Source organism: Syzygium oleosum, unplaced genomic scaffold (genome assembly GCF_021117445.2).
Source record: "Syzygium oleosum isolate NSW1041296 unplaced genomic scaffold, Sole_v2.1 Sole_v2.29, whole genome shotgun sequence".
In the NCBI taxonomy this organism is placed as follows: Eukaryota; Viridiplantae; Streptophyta; class Magnoliopsida; order Myrtales; family Myrtaceae; genus Syzygium; species Syzygium oleosum.
Genome location: NW_026607513.1, coordinates 3284811 through 3298688, shown reverse-complemented (window position 1 = coordinate 3298688; position 13878 = coordinate 3284811). Strand labels below are relative to the sequence as shown.

Below are 13878 nucleotides of genomic sequence, written 5' to 3'. Positions count from 1 at the left end.
CCTGCACCGGCCTACGCCACCCCACGACTTTCGTGGCCATTGTAGGCCGGTGCAGAGCAGGGGCGGAGCAAGTCTGAGACGGGCAGGGAGGAACAAGAAGCCGAGAGGGAGGAGGAGATAAGGGGAAGCCAGGAAAACGGAGAGGACGGGACTGGCAATTAATGCCAGTCCCGTTGGCGTGCTCATTCGGCCCTGCTCTGGCCGGATAGCGACGCCGAGGAGCGGCGCCGCCGTGCGTCACGCTGCCGTCGGGCACAGGGGAGAACAGGGCAGCGAGAGCGACGGGGGGAGAAGGAAGGAGGAGGGCTGGGCCGGGCCAGGCCCAGCAGCGCGCGGGGGGAAGGAGAAGGAAAAAAAGAAACGGGCCCGGGCCTGCGGAGGGGAAAAAAGAAAAGGAAAAGGGCCCGGGCCCGGGGGGAAAGGGAAAAAGAAATGGGCCGGGTCGGCCCAGCTCCGACCCGGCCCGACTCGAAATTTTTTTTTTTTAACTTCTTTTTTTTTTTTTAACTCTATAATAGACTCTATTAGTGCAAATGTACCTAATTTCTATATGCAATGCATTTAAATAGAAATATTTTTTGTTTTAGGAATTAAAAAAAATTAATTCCTAAATTTTGTATAATTAATTTTGGGCAAATAAAAAATAGGTGTCAACAACACTGAATAGTTAGAATGCGAGCCTGTGTGGTAGTGGTTCTTGTCTAATTGGGAGGAATTAAATTCTCTTTTCCTTGTGTGAAATTCAAATCTATGATCTTCCATAGTGGAAAGAGGCTCGGCAAGCTGGGGTAATCACCAAAAGAGTCATAAACTTATTTTATTTATACAAATTCAGTTCTAAACCTTAATTTGGCCAATTTAGATATAAACCTTTGGATAATTTACTAATTTAATCCATCCAGCTAATTTTGGCTAGAAATCGCTTACGTGGACATCGACCGTCCTACGTGACATGACCGATACTGACGTGAATAAATTTTTTTTAAATTTTTTTAATTTCCTTGTTTCTTTTCTTTTCTTTTCCTTCTTTTCTTATTTCCACTGTGGTCAGCGAGGGCCGTGAAGACCTTGCCCAAATCTGGTCGAGGCCCCAGGTTTGGGTGAGGCTCACTAGCCATAGTAAAAAAAGAAAAGAAAAGAAGGAAAATAAAATTTTTTTTGTCTGCGATAGCACTTTGCCACTTGGGTTTCCCCGGCAGCTGCGGCGACGTGTAGAGGAGTATTTGGGAAGGGTTCCTTAGATACATGATCTAAGAGTTTTCGGTCCTCCACAATTGAGCTATGTAGCTCATCAACATCATCATGTTCTATTGCTTGTTGAAGCCGAAGGGTCCATTGTTTGATGAGGGAAACATAGGAGAAGAGTGGCTTTGCTCGTTGATGATGGATGGAAGTAGGAGTAAAGCGAACTTGCAGAATCATAAACAGTGCCGCAGTCAACTAAAGTGTAATTAGGCGACTCGGTGTGTTTTATACATCCTGTAGGAACAACGCAACTAGTTGTGGGATCTTTCTCTTGAACGTGCATGCGAAGTTTTGCAATGGGTGAGCCAAGTCTCAAATTCGTTCGCGATTCGCACACTCTCCTCCTCCACATGTCAGTTTCGTTTGCTAATTACTCCATGCGAGGAGCACTAGTGTGGTGGGGTAAGGTCAAGATTTTATTCATTAAGGCTCCGTTCGTTTGGCGGAAAATATTCTTCCGGAAAATATTTTCCGGGTTTTCCGGTGTTCGGGGGGCGGAAAACGTTTTCCGTGGAAAAATATTTTCCTTCCCCCCTTCACAAAATAGCTTAAGTCTATGGAAAATGACTTCCGCTTCTTCAAAAGCGGAAATCATTTTCCGGAGCTTCTTCTTCTTCTTCTTCACTAAGGTCGCCGGCCACCACCGCCTCCAGTCGCCGGCCGCCGCCGCCGCCGTCGCCGGCCGCCGCCGCCGCCGCCAACGATCGCCGGCCGCCGCCGCCGGTCGCCATTGCCATTGCCGCGTCGCCGCCGCCGCCCGATCGCCGGCCTCCGCCGGCCGCCGCCGCATCGCCCGGCCGCGCCGCGGCCGCCAGCCGCCGCCAGGTCGCCGGCCGCCGCCGTCGCCGTCGCCGGCCGCCGCTGCCGGCCGCCGCCGCCGCCGGTCGCCGGCCACAGCCGATCGTCGGCCACCGCCGCCGCCGGTCGCCGACCGCCGCCGCCGGTCGCCGGCCGCCGTCGGTCGCCGGCCGCCGCCGTCGCCGGCCGCCGCCGTCGCCCGGTCGCCGGCCGCCGCGCCGTCGCCGGTCGCCGGCCGCCGCCGTCGCCCGGCCGCCGCCGTCGCCGGTCGCCCGGCCCGCCGCCGTCGCCGGTCGCCGGCCGCCGCCGCCGGTCGCCGGCGCCGCCGGCGAAAAATATTTTCCGAAACTTTTTCATATTGGTCGCCGAACACCGGAAAATTATGTTCCGGGAAAACATTTTCCAGGAAAATGACTTCCGGGAAAATATTTTCCAAAAGGAGAATATTTTCCGCCAAACGAACGGAGCCTAAGTGTCGATGCCTTATGCCGAAAGGATCCCTGGAAAGCTGAAGGACTCTTGCCACTTGAACACTGACTTTTTGAGAGAATAACTTTTGAGGAGTGAAAATAGGGCTTTTCTTGCCTCTCGGTGCTCTCTCTTTTCTCTTGCTTTCCTTTTTTTTTTTTTTTTTGCTTTTTTTAATGTGAGGAGGGTCACGAGTAAGAGGGAATACTTGGATCTCTTGTGTAGGATGAAACATAGTTGCTTCCGTATGTTGTCTTCCTCAAACTAAGTATAAAAATAAATAAATAAAGACGTAAGCTAATTCTCAGGTCTACCCGAAAACTGGCTGGTTAGGTTCCAATCAATCTTAGGGCCGGTTTGGTTTCTAGTTCCAAAAACTGAGAATCGGCTCTAATGGGATAGATTTGATATTTATAGTCTCGAACCGTACCACGTTGAAGTTAATCACTCCTAAATGCTATAATAGTTCATTTGCTTTTAATCTTAAAGCTTTTAACCCAAAAGATTCAGGAACTCTCGTGAACTACATATTGTTTTACAAAAAATAAAACATAGCCATAACGCGAAATTAAATAATAGAGCTACTGGCTAATTTTGGGGATGGATTATATGTTAAATCTAATGACCTCATATCCTATGACTATTATAACTTGATCTTTAGTCATAAAAGACCCATGCTAGGAAAATGATAGTGAAAGGATGGATTTTAATGCTCAGCTGGAGAGACAGAGAGTGTGCTAAACAACGAAAATGAACTACATAACAGCATCCCTTGGTGAACTCTTTCATTGAGATGGCGGTTCGAGGACATTGAACAAAATTCTCATGGCACCAACTCCACTATCTCAAGATGATGAGGTGAGTGCATTAGACCGATTGTCATGCATATCATAAAAAGTTTGGAAAATTTTAAATAAGGGTCCGAAGTGGATTCATTTTCTAGAAAAAGGGCCTACAATGGACCTTCTTTTAAATAAAGACCTGAAGTGGCCAAGTGAGTCTCCAATAAGGGTCTGAACTCGCCGGCCGGCCAAATTATAGCTGGCTGGTGAACACTTGATTTATCAGGCGGCCAGGATAGGGAATTTGGATAAAGATTAAAAAGAAAGAAAAAAACTAAAAAACCCAAGATAAAAGAAGAAATTCATACCAAGGCAAAAATGAACCCCAGATTCTAAGAAGTAAAACATGGATATTTGGTCTCTGAAGCTGAAGAACGCAAGCCAATCTCTGCAATGTGAACCAACTAAAACCCAGATTTTAAGAGAGCAAAAGCTTGTAACTTTCCCACATTTTCTCAGCATCTAGACACATACCCTCCGTCAGGGGTCGACGGCACTCATCGGAAAAGTTGGAAGGGCGGTGGGGCACACCCCCAACCATATAAGAAAATGAGGGGCACACCCCCAACCATATAAGAAAATGAGTGAAAGTTACAAGCTTTTGCTCTATTAAAATCCCGGTTTGGTTGGTTGACATTGCTAAGATTGGCTTGCGTTCTTCACATTCAAAGACCTAATGTCCCTGCTTTTCTTCTTAGAATCTGAGTTTCATTTTTGACCTGGTTTGAAATTTTATTTTGACTTTTTTAGTTTTTCTTTTTTTTAACCTTTATGCAAATTTTGTTTTGGACCAAAATGCCCTATTCCAGCCGTCAGAATAAGGCATTTTGGTCAGTTTATAAGTATGAGAGAATGCCTTAACCTTTTAGCTAACTTTTAAGATGAGAGAGGTCCAAGATGATTCCACACTAGTATTAGAGCTCAGGTTACCAACAAGTCTGGACTCAATAGTCATTTAGAGAGGGTTGTTGCGACACCGACTCAAGCCCAATGTGTGAGGGGGAGATTGTTGTAGTTATCCTACATCGATTTTGGAAGGGGCATGAATTGTAATCAAATGGTCGAAAATTCAATAAGTCTTGTTGGATAACATCTGAAGTTCGTTTCACTGTTGCTTCCAAATCAAAAGCTCTGTCATGAAAAGAATTGAATGAATCCAAAACATAAAATGTTGACTCAAAGCTCGGAACTTGCATTCAATTCTTGAGTTCAAAATGATATCGAGCATATTTCGCCATGCTTGATTCTCACAATCATCCAGCACAAGCCAAATTTTCCATTAATGGAACAAGAAAGAGAAAAGCTTTTCAGGGGACGAAAAGTGCTTTCAACAAAAGCGCTCAATAGTACCAGCCACATTGAAAATTGTCCACGGCGAGCAAAAGACCTTAAAGCATGGTCATACAGTATAATGCTAACTATACTAAAATTGGTCAAGGTCATAACATTTAAAAGAAAAAACTTGAAGCAGCAGAGTTGTGGATTGCCATACATAGTTTACTGACGATCCTGTGGTCAGTATGGAAAAAGTGGGAAAATTTTCCGTTGTTGTTAGATTTCCAATTTCTTCGGATGAAGGGTAATTCTTGGAATTTTGAGTTATTTTTTCAATAACAGCTACCGTGAGTTTTTCAATACATAGTAGAGATATTAATAGTCAGAGAAAATAAATGCAATTAATTCAAAGATTTCACCAGCCGGAAATTACAGCTAGGTTAATCTGCCCTGACCAAAACGAAAAGATTTTAATTTTTTCTCTCCATTATGAACTTCAGGATGCTGTTAACTAGTTTTTATCTAAATAAATGTCCTTGACCTTATTGAAAAGCCCAAGAATCAATATATGTTTTCGAGATGTTAGAGTCGACCAGATCAAGGAAGCAATTAGCTGGAGGCTAGGGTTATTTACATTGTTCTACTCAATATATTGTTATACTTTATAGTATAGACTAATGTTATTATTCCTAACAAATGCAACACGTTTTGAAAAGAAAGTGCAAAATATTGACCTTACGTCTTTGATTTTATAATCTTGCGATTTTGGAATTTGATTTTTTCTTCTTTAATTAAGTTAGTTTAGAATATTCGATCGGTATATAATATTTGAACTTATTGTTTCTATTACTTTAGCTCTTTAAATTTGTTAAGGTATCTTATCTATAATTGGAAGATATCTTCTTGTTGTTCTTTTTTCTCTACATATAGCTAGGTTTTTTTTAATAATCTCTGTATTTCCCTTTATCACTCTATTAGGTCGTAATTCCTAGGATTAGGGCGGGCGTGTGTGCGAGTTGGGACACATGCTTTTCGTCTCCATCGCGTCGGTTGATATTAGAAGCTAGAAGATCGTGGGAAGGTGATGTTTGGTGACAAGGATAACGGTGGGAACTGCCTCATTGACAAAGATCAGGCGCCCAGGCATTGACGGCCAGCATCTCAACAGAACCTGGAGCAGCAATTCAGTGGGATGCAGCTGACTATGGACGCGTTTGGGAACTGACTTGGTGTTGAAGGGCTGGACAGAAGCCTAGGTGGGAACAAAGAAGTGGCACTGCAGGAAAAATGAGCCCGGCGCCAATGGTTCGATGGACCTATTTCGGTGGTCCGAAGTAATGGAACATACTGCTTATCTGGAGACACCAGATTCGAGCGAGAAGGGTTATGACAAGCTTGAGAGGGGTAATCAGTACTTTGGTCACCACAGAAGGTCTGGAGGTGATAGTCATGGTAATTACGACAATCGGATGGTTGTCATGGTGGAGCTGGTGATGGAGATTCCCACCAAGAATGGTGACCATTACTGTAGTCTCAGAGAGTTACATGAATTCACTGCAAGGTCACCTGTTTTAATGGATGTATGAACCTGGAAATGTTCTACGGCATATGTAGATCACTTTTTCATTGCGTGTACTATCCAAATATCCACAAGTAAATCGATTATATATTGAAGGGAGATGCTGTTCCTTTTGTGGGATCAAAGACAGGTTGAGTGGTAAAAGAGCAGGTAAACATAAAATGCCAAAGCTATTTAGGTTGATGATCGAGCTGATGTGCAAACAAGCCAGTTTTTGATTTCCATTTCACGAACGGTAGGATTTTTTGCTCGAAGAAGAATTTCAGGATGAGCTTGTTTACCTTGACGATGGAGACAGATTTTGAAGGAAAGCCCCTCTCATGTCGATTTGATTTAAACACAGATGTGATTCGGCGGATAAATTTGAACTGATAGAAACTGGAAAGAATAACAGTAGATAAATGATTTTGTCATACCAAAGAATTTAAAGTATCAATTGATGGACTGATCTTGCTTTATAAGATAATCCCATATTTTAAAAACTTGAGGTCGAGCATTTTTTCAAATAAAGGAAGAATGATGTGGGACACCTCAAGTTTGGATTCCCGTTTTTTATTTGATGAATTAGGATTTTGAAATTTGATATTTCCTCATTTAATTAAGTTAGTTTAGGATATTCATTAAACATAGAATATATTGAATCTGTTGCTTTTTTAGGGTTATCTAGACTTTTGTCATATTCTCAGTATTTCCTTTTCTGTTACTCTCTATTGAGCAGTAATTTATATAAAAGGGTTGCGTGTTTATTTTTTGTGTTTTATCAAATCACGAAGCTTGGCTCGTCTAGAAATACTAAAAATCGAGAGATTTCTCTCTGTTCATTTTATACTTACATACTTCGGGCGTTCGTGTTTGCGAGGTGCAACTCTCGGTTCTTTTCATTTCGACCGAGTCATTTTATGACATGGAAACAGGAAAAAAAAGCTGTCAGAATTCCCAACTTCAAGCAAGATTAAAGGTCGTTAGGCATTAAGGAAGTAATAGATGAGTACATTACATGCAACTAATAAAAAGAGTCCTCCTTTTTTCAAAAGAAAATGTACATCGTCATAATAAAACATCAATTATATGCATACACGACAAGAATAACTATAGTAAATACTACTTGCGAAAGCTGCGGACGCGTCTCCTTGTGGCATCAATTTTGTTTAGATCTCGGCTGCGCTGTAGCCCGATGTAGACGGAGAACCCAACCGTGGCCAACAGCAAGAAGGCATAAAAGCACCCTAGCAGACCTATTGGTACGTTCTTGGATTTCGGCAATTCGATTATAAGGGAGAAAAAGTAGGCAGCGCCGAGGTAGGATAAAGATAGGCAAACCCATAAACTGCCGGGTAATAGTGGAATGACCGTGGCCCAGATTATGCCGATTGAGAGTAAAAAAGTCGCGGTGTTGACATACGCGAAATAATCTAGGTTGAAGCCATTCAGGATAAGGTTTCCGGCTTGATGTGGCTTTCAAATAGCAATGTCGCTGGAATTGGCAGTAACGACAATGGAAGTGGCCGGGTGATTTGAAGAGTTATCCTGCCAGTATCCTCCCGGAGGACTGAGAGCGGCTTGGTAAGTGGTGGTCGCAATTAACGTAGCCACTATAAGGGTTATGTTGCGAGTGGCTTCACCTTGGGGCGGCGGCTGGAAACAGTTACGTACTTTCCGATGCTAAAAGCTTGCGATAGAGAGAGGGTAGGAGTAAAACGTCCAGCTTGATGTTCTTCACGGCGTAACCTCTCCGCAGCATCTTGATCGCCACAAGGATTCGCTTGGAAGATTTCCAAAGCCGTCTTATCCTGGAAGTTCTTCGCATTTACATTCGCATGCCCAATCAACAGCTTCATGATCTAGAAGAAATGTAAATGGAACAAAATGAAGGGCGTCTCCCTTCAATTTCAGTCACTGCTTTGTCAGAGACCTTACTATTGTGCACGAATTGATCCGTGCCATATAAGATCGAACTATGCTAGTGATGCAACGGCAAATATCCAAAGAGAAGACGTTTCATAAAATTTATCACATGAAATTGTTTCAGCCACCGTAACAAAGTCTTGAATCTTTTCAAACAGTGTGATTCAGTCCTTTCTCCCGAAATATGCATGATAGCTAGGAGTTGCCCATGTGAGTCGTAACATAGACGAATCGACACTAGTGAAGACCCGAATAATAGACTTGTTAAACGGGTGGGTCGGATCGGGTTTGGGTCGGGTCATAAATGGTCCGACCCAAATTGACCCATTAACCCGTTTATGACCCATTTATTCATAGTGTAAATATCTCGACCCATACGTGACCTGACCCATACCCGACCCGACCCGATCCATATTGCTAAAATACTTTTATATTTAACCTAATATAGGAATACTTATTTCTTATGATTTTTTTTTAAAATTATACTGCTAAAATATTTTATGCAATACAAAGCTAGTGAAATTTTTTTATAATTTTTTTTAAAATTGAGGTTCTGTTTGTTTTACGAAAAATGCGACATTTCTAAAAAATATTTTCCATAAAGTCATTATCTAAGAAAATAAAAAATAAAAAATATTTTTTTATTTTTTAAATCGAATTTTTAATTATTTTTTATTTTTATTTTTTTCTTTTTCCTTTATTTTTGGCAGATCGCCGGTCGCCGGCCAGGCGAGGCTCCAGCCTCGCCGATCTGGCGAGACTCGAGCTCGCCGGCCTCGGGTGAGCTCTACCTCGCCGGATCGGCGAGGTGGAGCCTCGGCCGAGGCCGGCAAAGCTCGAGCTCGCCAGCCTCGGGCGAGCTTGACCTCGCCCTCGCCTGAGGCTGGCGAGCTCGAGCTTCGCCGGCCTCGGCCGAGGCTCCACCTCGCCAGATCCGGCGAGCTCGAGTCTCGCCAGATCGGCGAGGCTGGAGCCTCGCCACAGGTTAGCGAGGCTGGAGCCTCGCCGGGATCGGGCGAGCCTCGAGGTTGCCGGAATCGGGCGAGCTCGAGGCTCGCCAGATCGGCGAGGTCGTCCCGCCCCGGTGGCCGGTCGTCGTGGCCGACCATCGGCCGGAATAAAAAAAAAGAAAAAGAAAGAAGAGAAAAGAAAAAAGAAAAAAGAAAAATAATTAAATTTCGATTTTTTTTAAACATCTTTATAAAGAGGGAGAGAGTGTGTGGATGGGTCTAGTGGGTGGGTTGGACATGGGTTCCAAACTCAACCCATTTAGACTCATTTATCTTTAAGCTTTAAAATTTAAAACCCATTTAAGGTTGACTCTTTAAAATTAAAGTGACCCATATATGACCCATTTATTTTTAAATGGGTCATATATGGGTTTAAGACCCATTTTGACACCTCTACCGAATAATAATGATTTTTCATAAAAATTTAGGATTCAATCACGTCAATTTAAAGGTTTAGGATTCTATTGCATTTTGTATGAGTTACTTTGTTACGAAGAGAAAGACTACCTTCGACAAGCATATATATATATATATATATATATATATATATATATATATATATCGTATTATGCATAATATTAACAAATCAGAGTCATTTTGCCCCTCCACAAAGCGATTATTTTATGGTTGCATCATATTGTTCTTGTTAGCTTCTGTAAAATATGTTCAAATGGATCAATTTCGAAAGAAGGAAACAGATTTTTCTAATCAATAGGAAAAATAGAAAGAATAAAAAATAATGAGTTAAGTTATTGTTGTGTTAGGTAGGAGTTTATGATGGAAAGAGTTGGAAGGAAGTTTGTACATCTGAATGTTTTAACTAAATTAAGTATTTTAAGTGAAATTCTAATTAGGGTAATCATACAAATTTGATCTCATTCAGTGTTTAATTTTTTATTTTCAACACCTAATTGGATTCTCAAACAAGCGTATGGGTATCTATTAAGCAAAATGAGTATAATTAAAAATATATGCACACACATATTCACTACATGAATATGAGTACTTAACTTTCTTCTTAGAAAAATAAAACACTACCCGTTGACCCAATTTTCACAGCCCCTCTAAACTACATAAAAAGTCTATTATATGTTTAGATGGAATGATCGGTGAGAATTGAAAAGATTAATCACAAACTAAGATAAAAGAATGGATCAACCTGCAATAGTTGTATTCAATATAAGTGTTAGAATAATTAAATATTAAATCATGCCTTCATTTAATGGCTTAAACTTTTAGAACGGTTGGAAGTGGTCCCACAAAATTTCATATAATATCAGACTTGGAGGTCCCGAGTTCAAACTTTTCCGGGTCCCATTTGCCTCCCCAATTAAATATATCCACACTTAGTACTAGGCAAAAGACCAGACTAAGTGTGAGGGGAAGTATTAGGATAATTAAATATTAAATCACGCCTTCATCTAACAGCTTAAGTTTTTAGAACAGTTAGTAGCGATTCTACAAAATCTCACAATAAGGGTCCATCCTACAAGAATCAAACAATAAAAGCGCGAACAACCACGAAATCGATGAACTATACCTCAGGTTGCTTTTCGGACACAACAATTTGTAAGAGCTAAGATTCTTTCTAGACCGGCTAGTTTAAGCCATCCAAACAAAATCTTGAATGCTGTGAAGTTGTTGTTCTTGACGGTAACGTGAACCGCAGTTTCGCATTGACCTGTCAAGTCTTCGATGGACGATTTGCAAGCATGTAGGAATTTGGCCAAGAGCTCCAGGTCAATGTCTCCATCTCTCCTTGCAACATAATGCAAAGGGGTGATTCCGCATTGTCCTTGAACTCGGATTCTCGGGGTCAAGGGTCATTAGTGTCCTCGTGGTGTGATAATGCTGGTGTTGCAAAGCCAGGTGCATGGGCTGTAACCCCAGTGGTGTGATAATGCTGGTGTTGCAAAGCCAAGTGCATGGGCTGTAACCCCTTGGATTTAGCTTCCGAGTGAACGATGGCTCCAATATGGCCACTTTCGTGGCCACTTGGGTTTTTCCGGTGGCCGCAGCGATGTGCAGAGGAGTATTTGGGAAGGGGCCCTCAGATGCATGATCTAAGAGTTTTGGCTCCTCCACAATCAAGTCATGTAGCTCATCAACATCGTCATGTTCAATTGCTTGTTGAAGCCGATGGTCCATTGTTTGACGAGGGAAATGTAGGAGCGGGGGGCTTTGCTCGTTGATGAAGTATGGAAGTACGAGTAGCGAACATGCAAGATCATATGTACTGCCATAGTCAACCAAAATTAATTTGGCGAGTCATTGTTTATGATTTGTCCCGTTGGGACAGCTCAATTGGTTGGTTGGTCTTTCTCTGTCGGAAATCTTATGTGCATGAACCCGGGCGACAAAATAAATAATTTAATACGCTAATCGAACAAGTGAAATCAATCGTAAGCCAATAATTTGTGGTTTGACAATGTCTTTCTGTAATTGTGATATCGTCGTGGGGGAGTGACAGCTGAGGCCGTATCGATAAATCACAACTACACCCACCCTGGCACGCAATAATGGTAAGTACTAAATTGTGTGGTGTATAAGAATTTCAACGCTAGGGGTCCACTAGTCGTGAACTTGACATTAATTTGAAGATTTTCTTTTAAATTTTAAGTCCTCGAGTGGCCCAGAATAACAATTTAAATTCTCAATTAACCAACTGATCAAAATTTAAGTCTTGTTTCGCACTCATTTCTATTGCTGTCAAGAAAATTAGATCAATATCCATAAATTGGGTGAGTCATTGGTGGATTCTTCGTCACTTGTTCCTCTTTAACGTTTTTTTTTTTGGTAAATAAAAGTAAACATAATACAAATTAATAGCTAAAATCTACTATCCCTAATTTGTCACCCGACAAAGCATGAATCAAATCTTTTGGAGGCTGTGAGTCGAACATAGTGTCCAAGTGCTTTTTTATTCCAATATTGACAAGTCATATTAGTTCACTTGCTCCGATCTAATTCCCTAGAAAAGACCCCAACCTTCAGTTCCAATCCTAGATAGAGAGATAATTTATGTTGATTTGATTTGAGACACAGATGAGATTTCAACGAGAAAATTTGAAGCAATAGAAAATGGAAAGGATAATAGTTTATCCAAAATTGGTTTCCTTATACCAACAAATTTAAAGAATCAATTGATAGATCGATCTTGAACTTTGTTGGGATATTTTCTTAAAGCAAGAAATGAGATTGATTTGCAGATATGGGTCAAATTCCATGAGAATTTTAGCATATAAGATAATCTGACACTTTAAAAACTCGAGGTCGAGCTCTTTTTCTAACAAAGGGACAATGATGTGGGGCACCTCAAGCTTGGATTTACCTCTTTTATTTGATATATTTAGGATTTTGAAATTTGCTATTTCCTTCTTTAATTAAGTTGGTTTAGAATATTCACTTAGTATATAACAAACTTCAATTTATTGTTTTTTATTAGTTTAACTTTTTAAATGTGATAAGAAATCGTATTTTTTATTAGAAGATGCCATAGGATCTAGTTGTTTGTTCGATTTATCTAGGTTTTTCTAAAAGAATGGTTACAACCATGCATATTGATTGTGTTTTGTCGGATCACGCGGTTTGCCTCTTTCTAGAAGTACAAAAAGATAGAATTTCCCTCTACTTGTTTTATGTGTGTAAGCTTGGAACGTTTGTGTTTGCGAGCTGTGACTTAATGCTTTTCGTTTCCACTACGTCATTATATGAGATAGAATTTGGGAAAAAGCGATTCGAAGCCCGACTTCTAGCAAGATCAAAGATCTTTAAGGAATCAAGAAATTAATAGATGAGTCCATTACGTGCAACTAATAAAAAAAAGAGTATTTCTTGCAAACCTCAAGACGAGAAACCTATATTATTTGCATACTCGACAAGAATAGCTAGAGTAAATACTACTTGCGAGTTATTTCCGATCCTTTGATCCCAGGAAGTTGCCGACCCGACTCCTTGTGGTGTCGATTCGGTTCAGAACTTGGATGTGCCATTCCCACACGTACACAGGGATAAGAAATGCAAAAGGAGAAAAATGAAGCATCTATCCCTTCAATTTCAATCCCTACTTTGTCACAGGCTTTACTATTGTGCACAAAGTGAGCTCATGCCATATAAGTTTGAATTATGCCAGTGATGCAGTGACCAATGTACAAAGGGGAAAGGTTACTAAACCTTATTTATAAAATGGAATTTACTTCAACCAATGTAATGAATTCCTAAATCTCTTCAAAAAGTGCGATTTAGTCCATTCACCATAAATTTTTTAAGTAATAGCTAGGAATTGCCCATGTGACTTATAATAGGCGAATTCACATCAATTGAAAATGTTTCAAATTCAATTACAAGTTGTACATGAGCTTTTCCGCTATGTAGAGAAAGACAACCTTGGACAGATATATGCACAACCTATATGCACGAGATTCGACTGATCAAGAAGTAATTTTCCCATCCACAAATTGGGTATTTTATTGTGGTGTAGGATCGACCTCGTTAGCTTCCAATTCAAACTAGCTTCTATCTCCTACAATCTGTTCAGACGGATTGATTTCGGAAAACGGAAAGAGATGTTGCTGATCAACAAGGAAAAAAAATTGAAGAACAGAAAAAAATGAATTAAGTTATTAGGCAGGAGCGATCATGATGGTTAGAGTTGGAAGAAAATTATGCATCCAAAACCATCCAACTTAGAGAGATTTAGAGCTCACTAAAAAATGAGTTTTATAGGGGTTGGAAGGGAAACAATTTTAATCATACC

The 13878-nt window shown here is 41.0% G+C and overlaps 1 pseudogene; it reads right to left on the bottom strand.

Annotated features, from left to right (window-relative positions):
* Positions 1–7308: 7308 nt before the first annotated feature.
* On the bottom strand, positions 7309–11270 carry LOC130135206 (ankyrin repeat-containing protein BDA1-like; annotated as a pseudogene).
* Positions 11271–13878: the final 2608 nt, after the last annotated feature.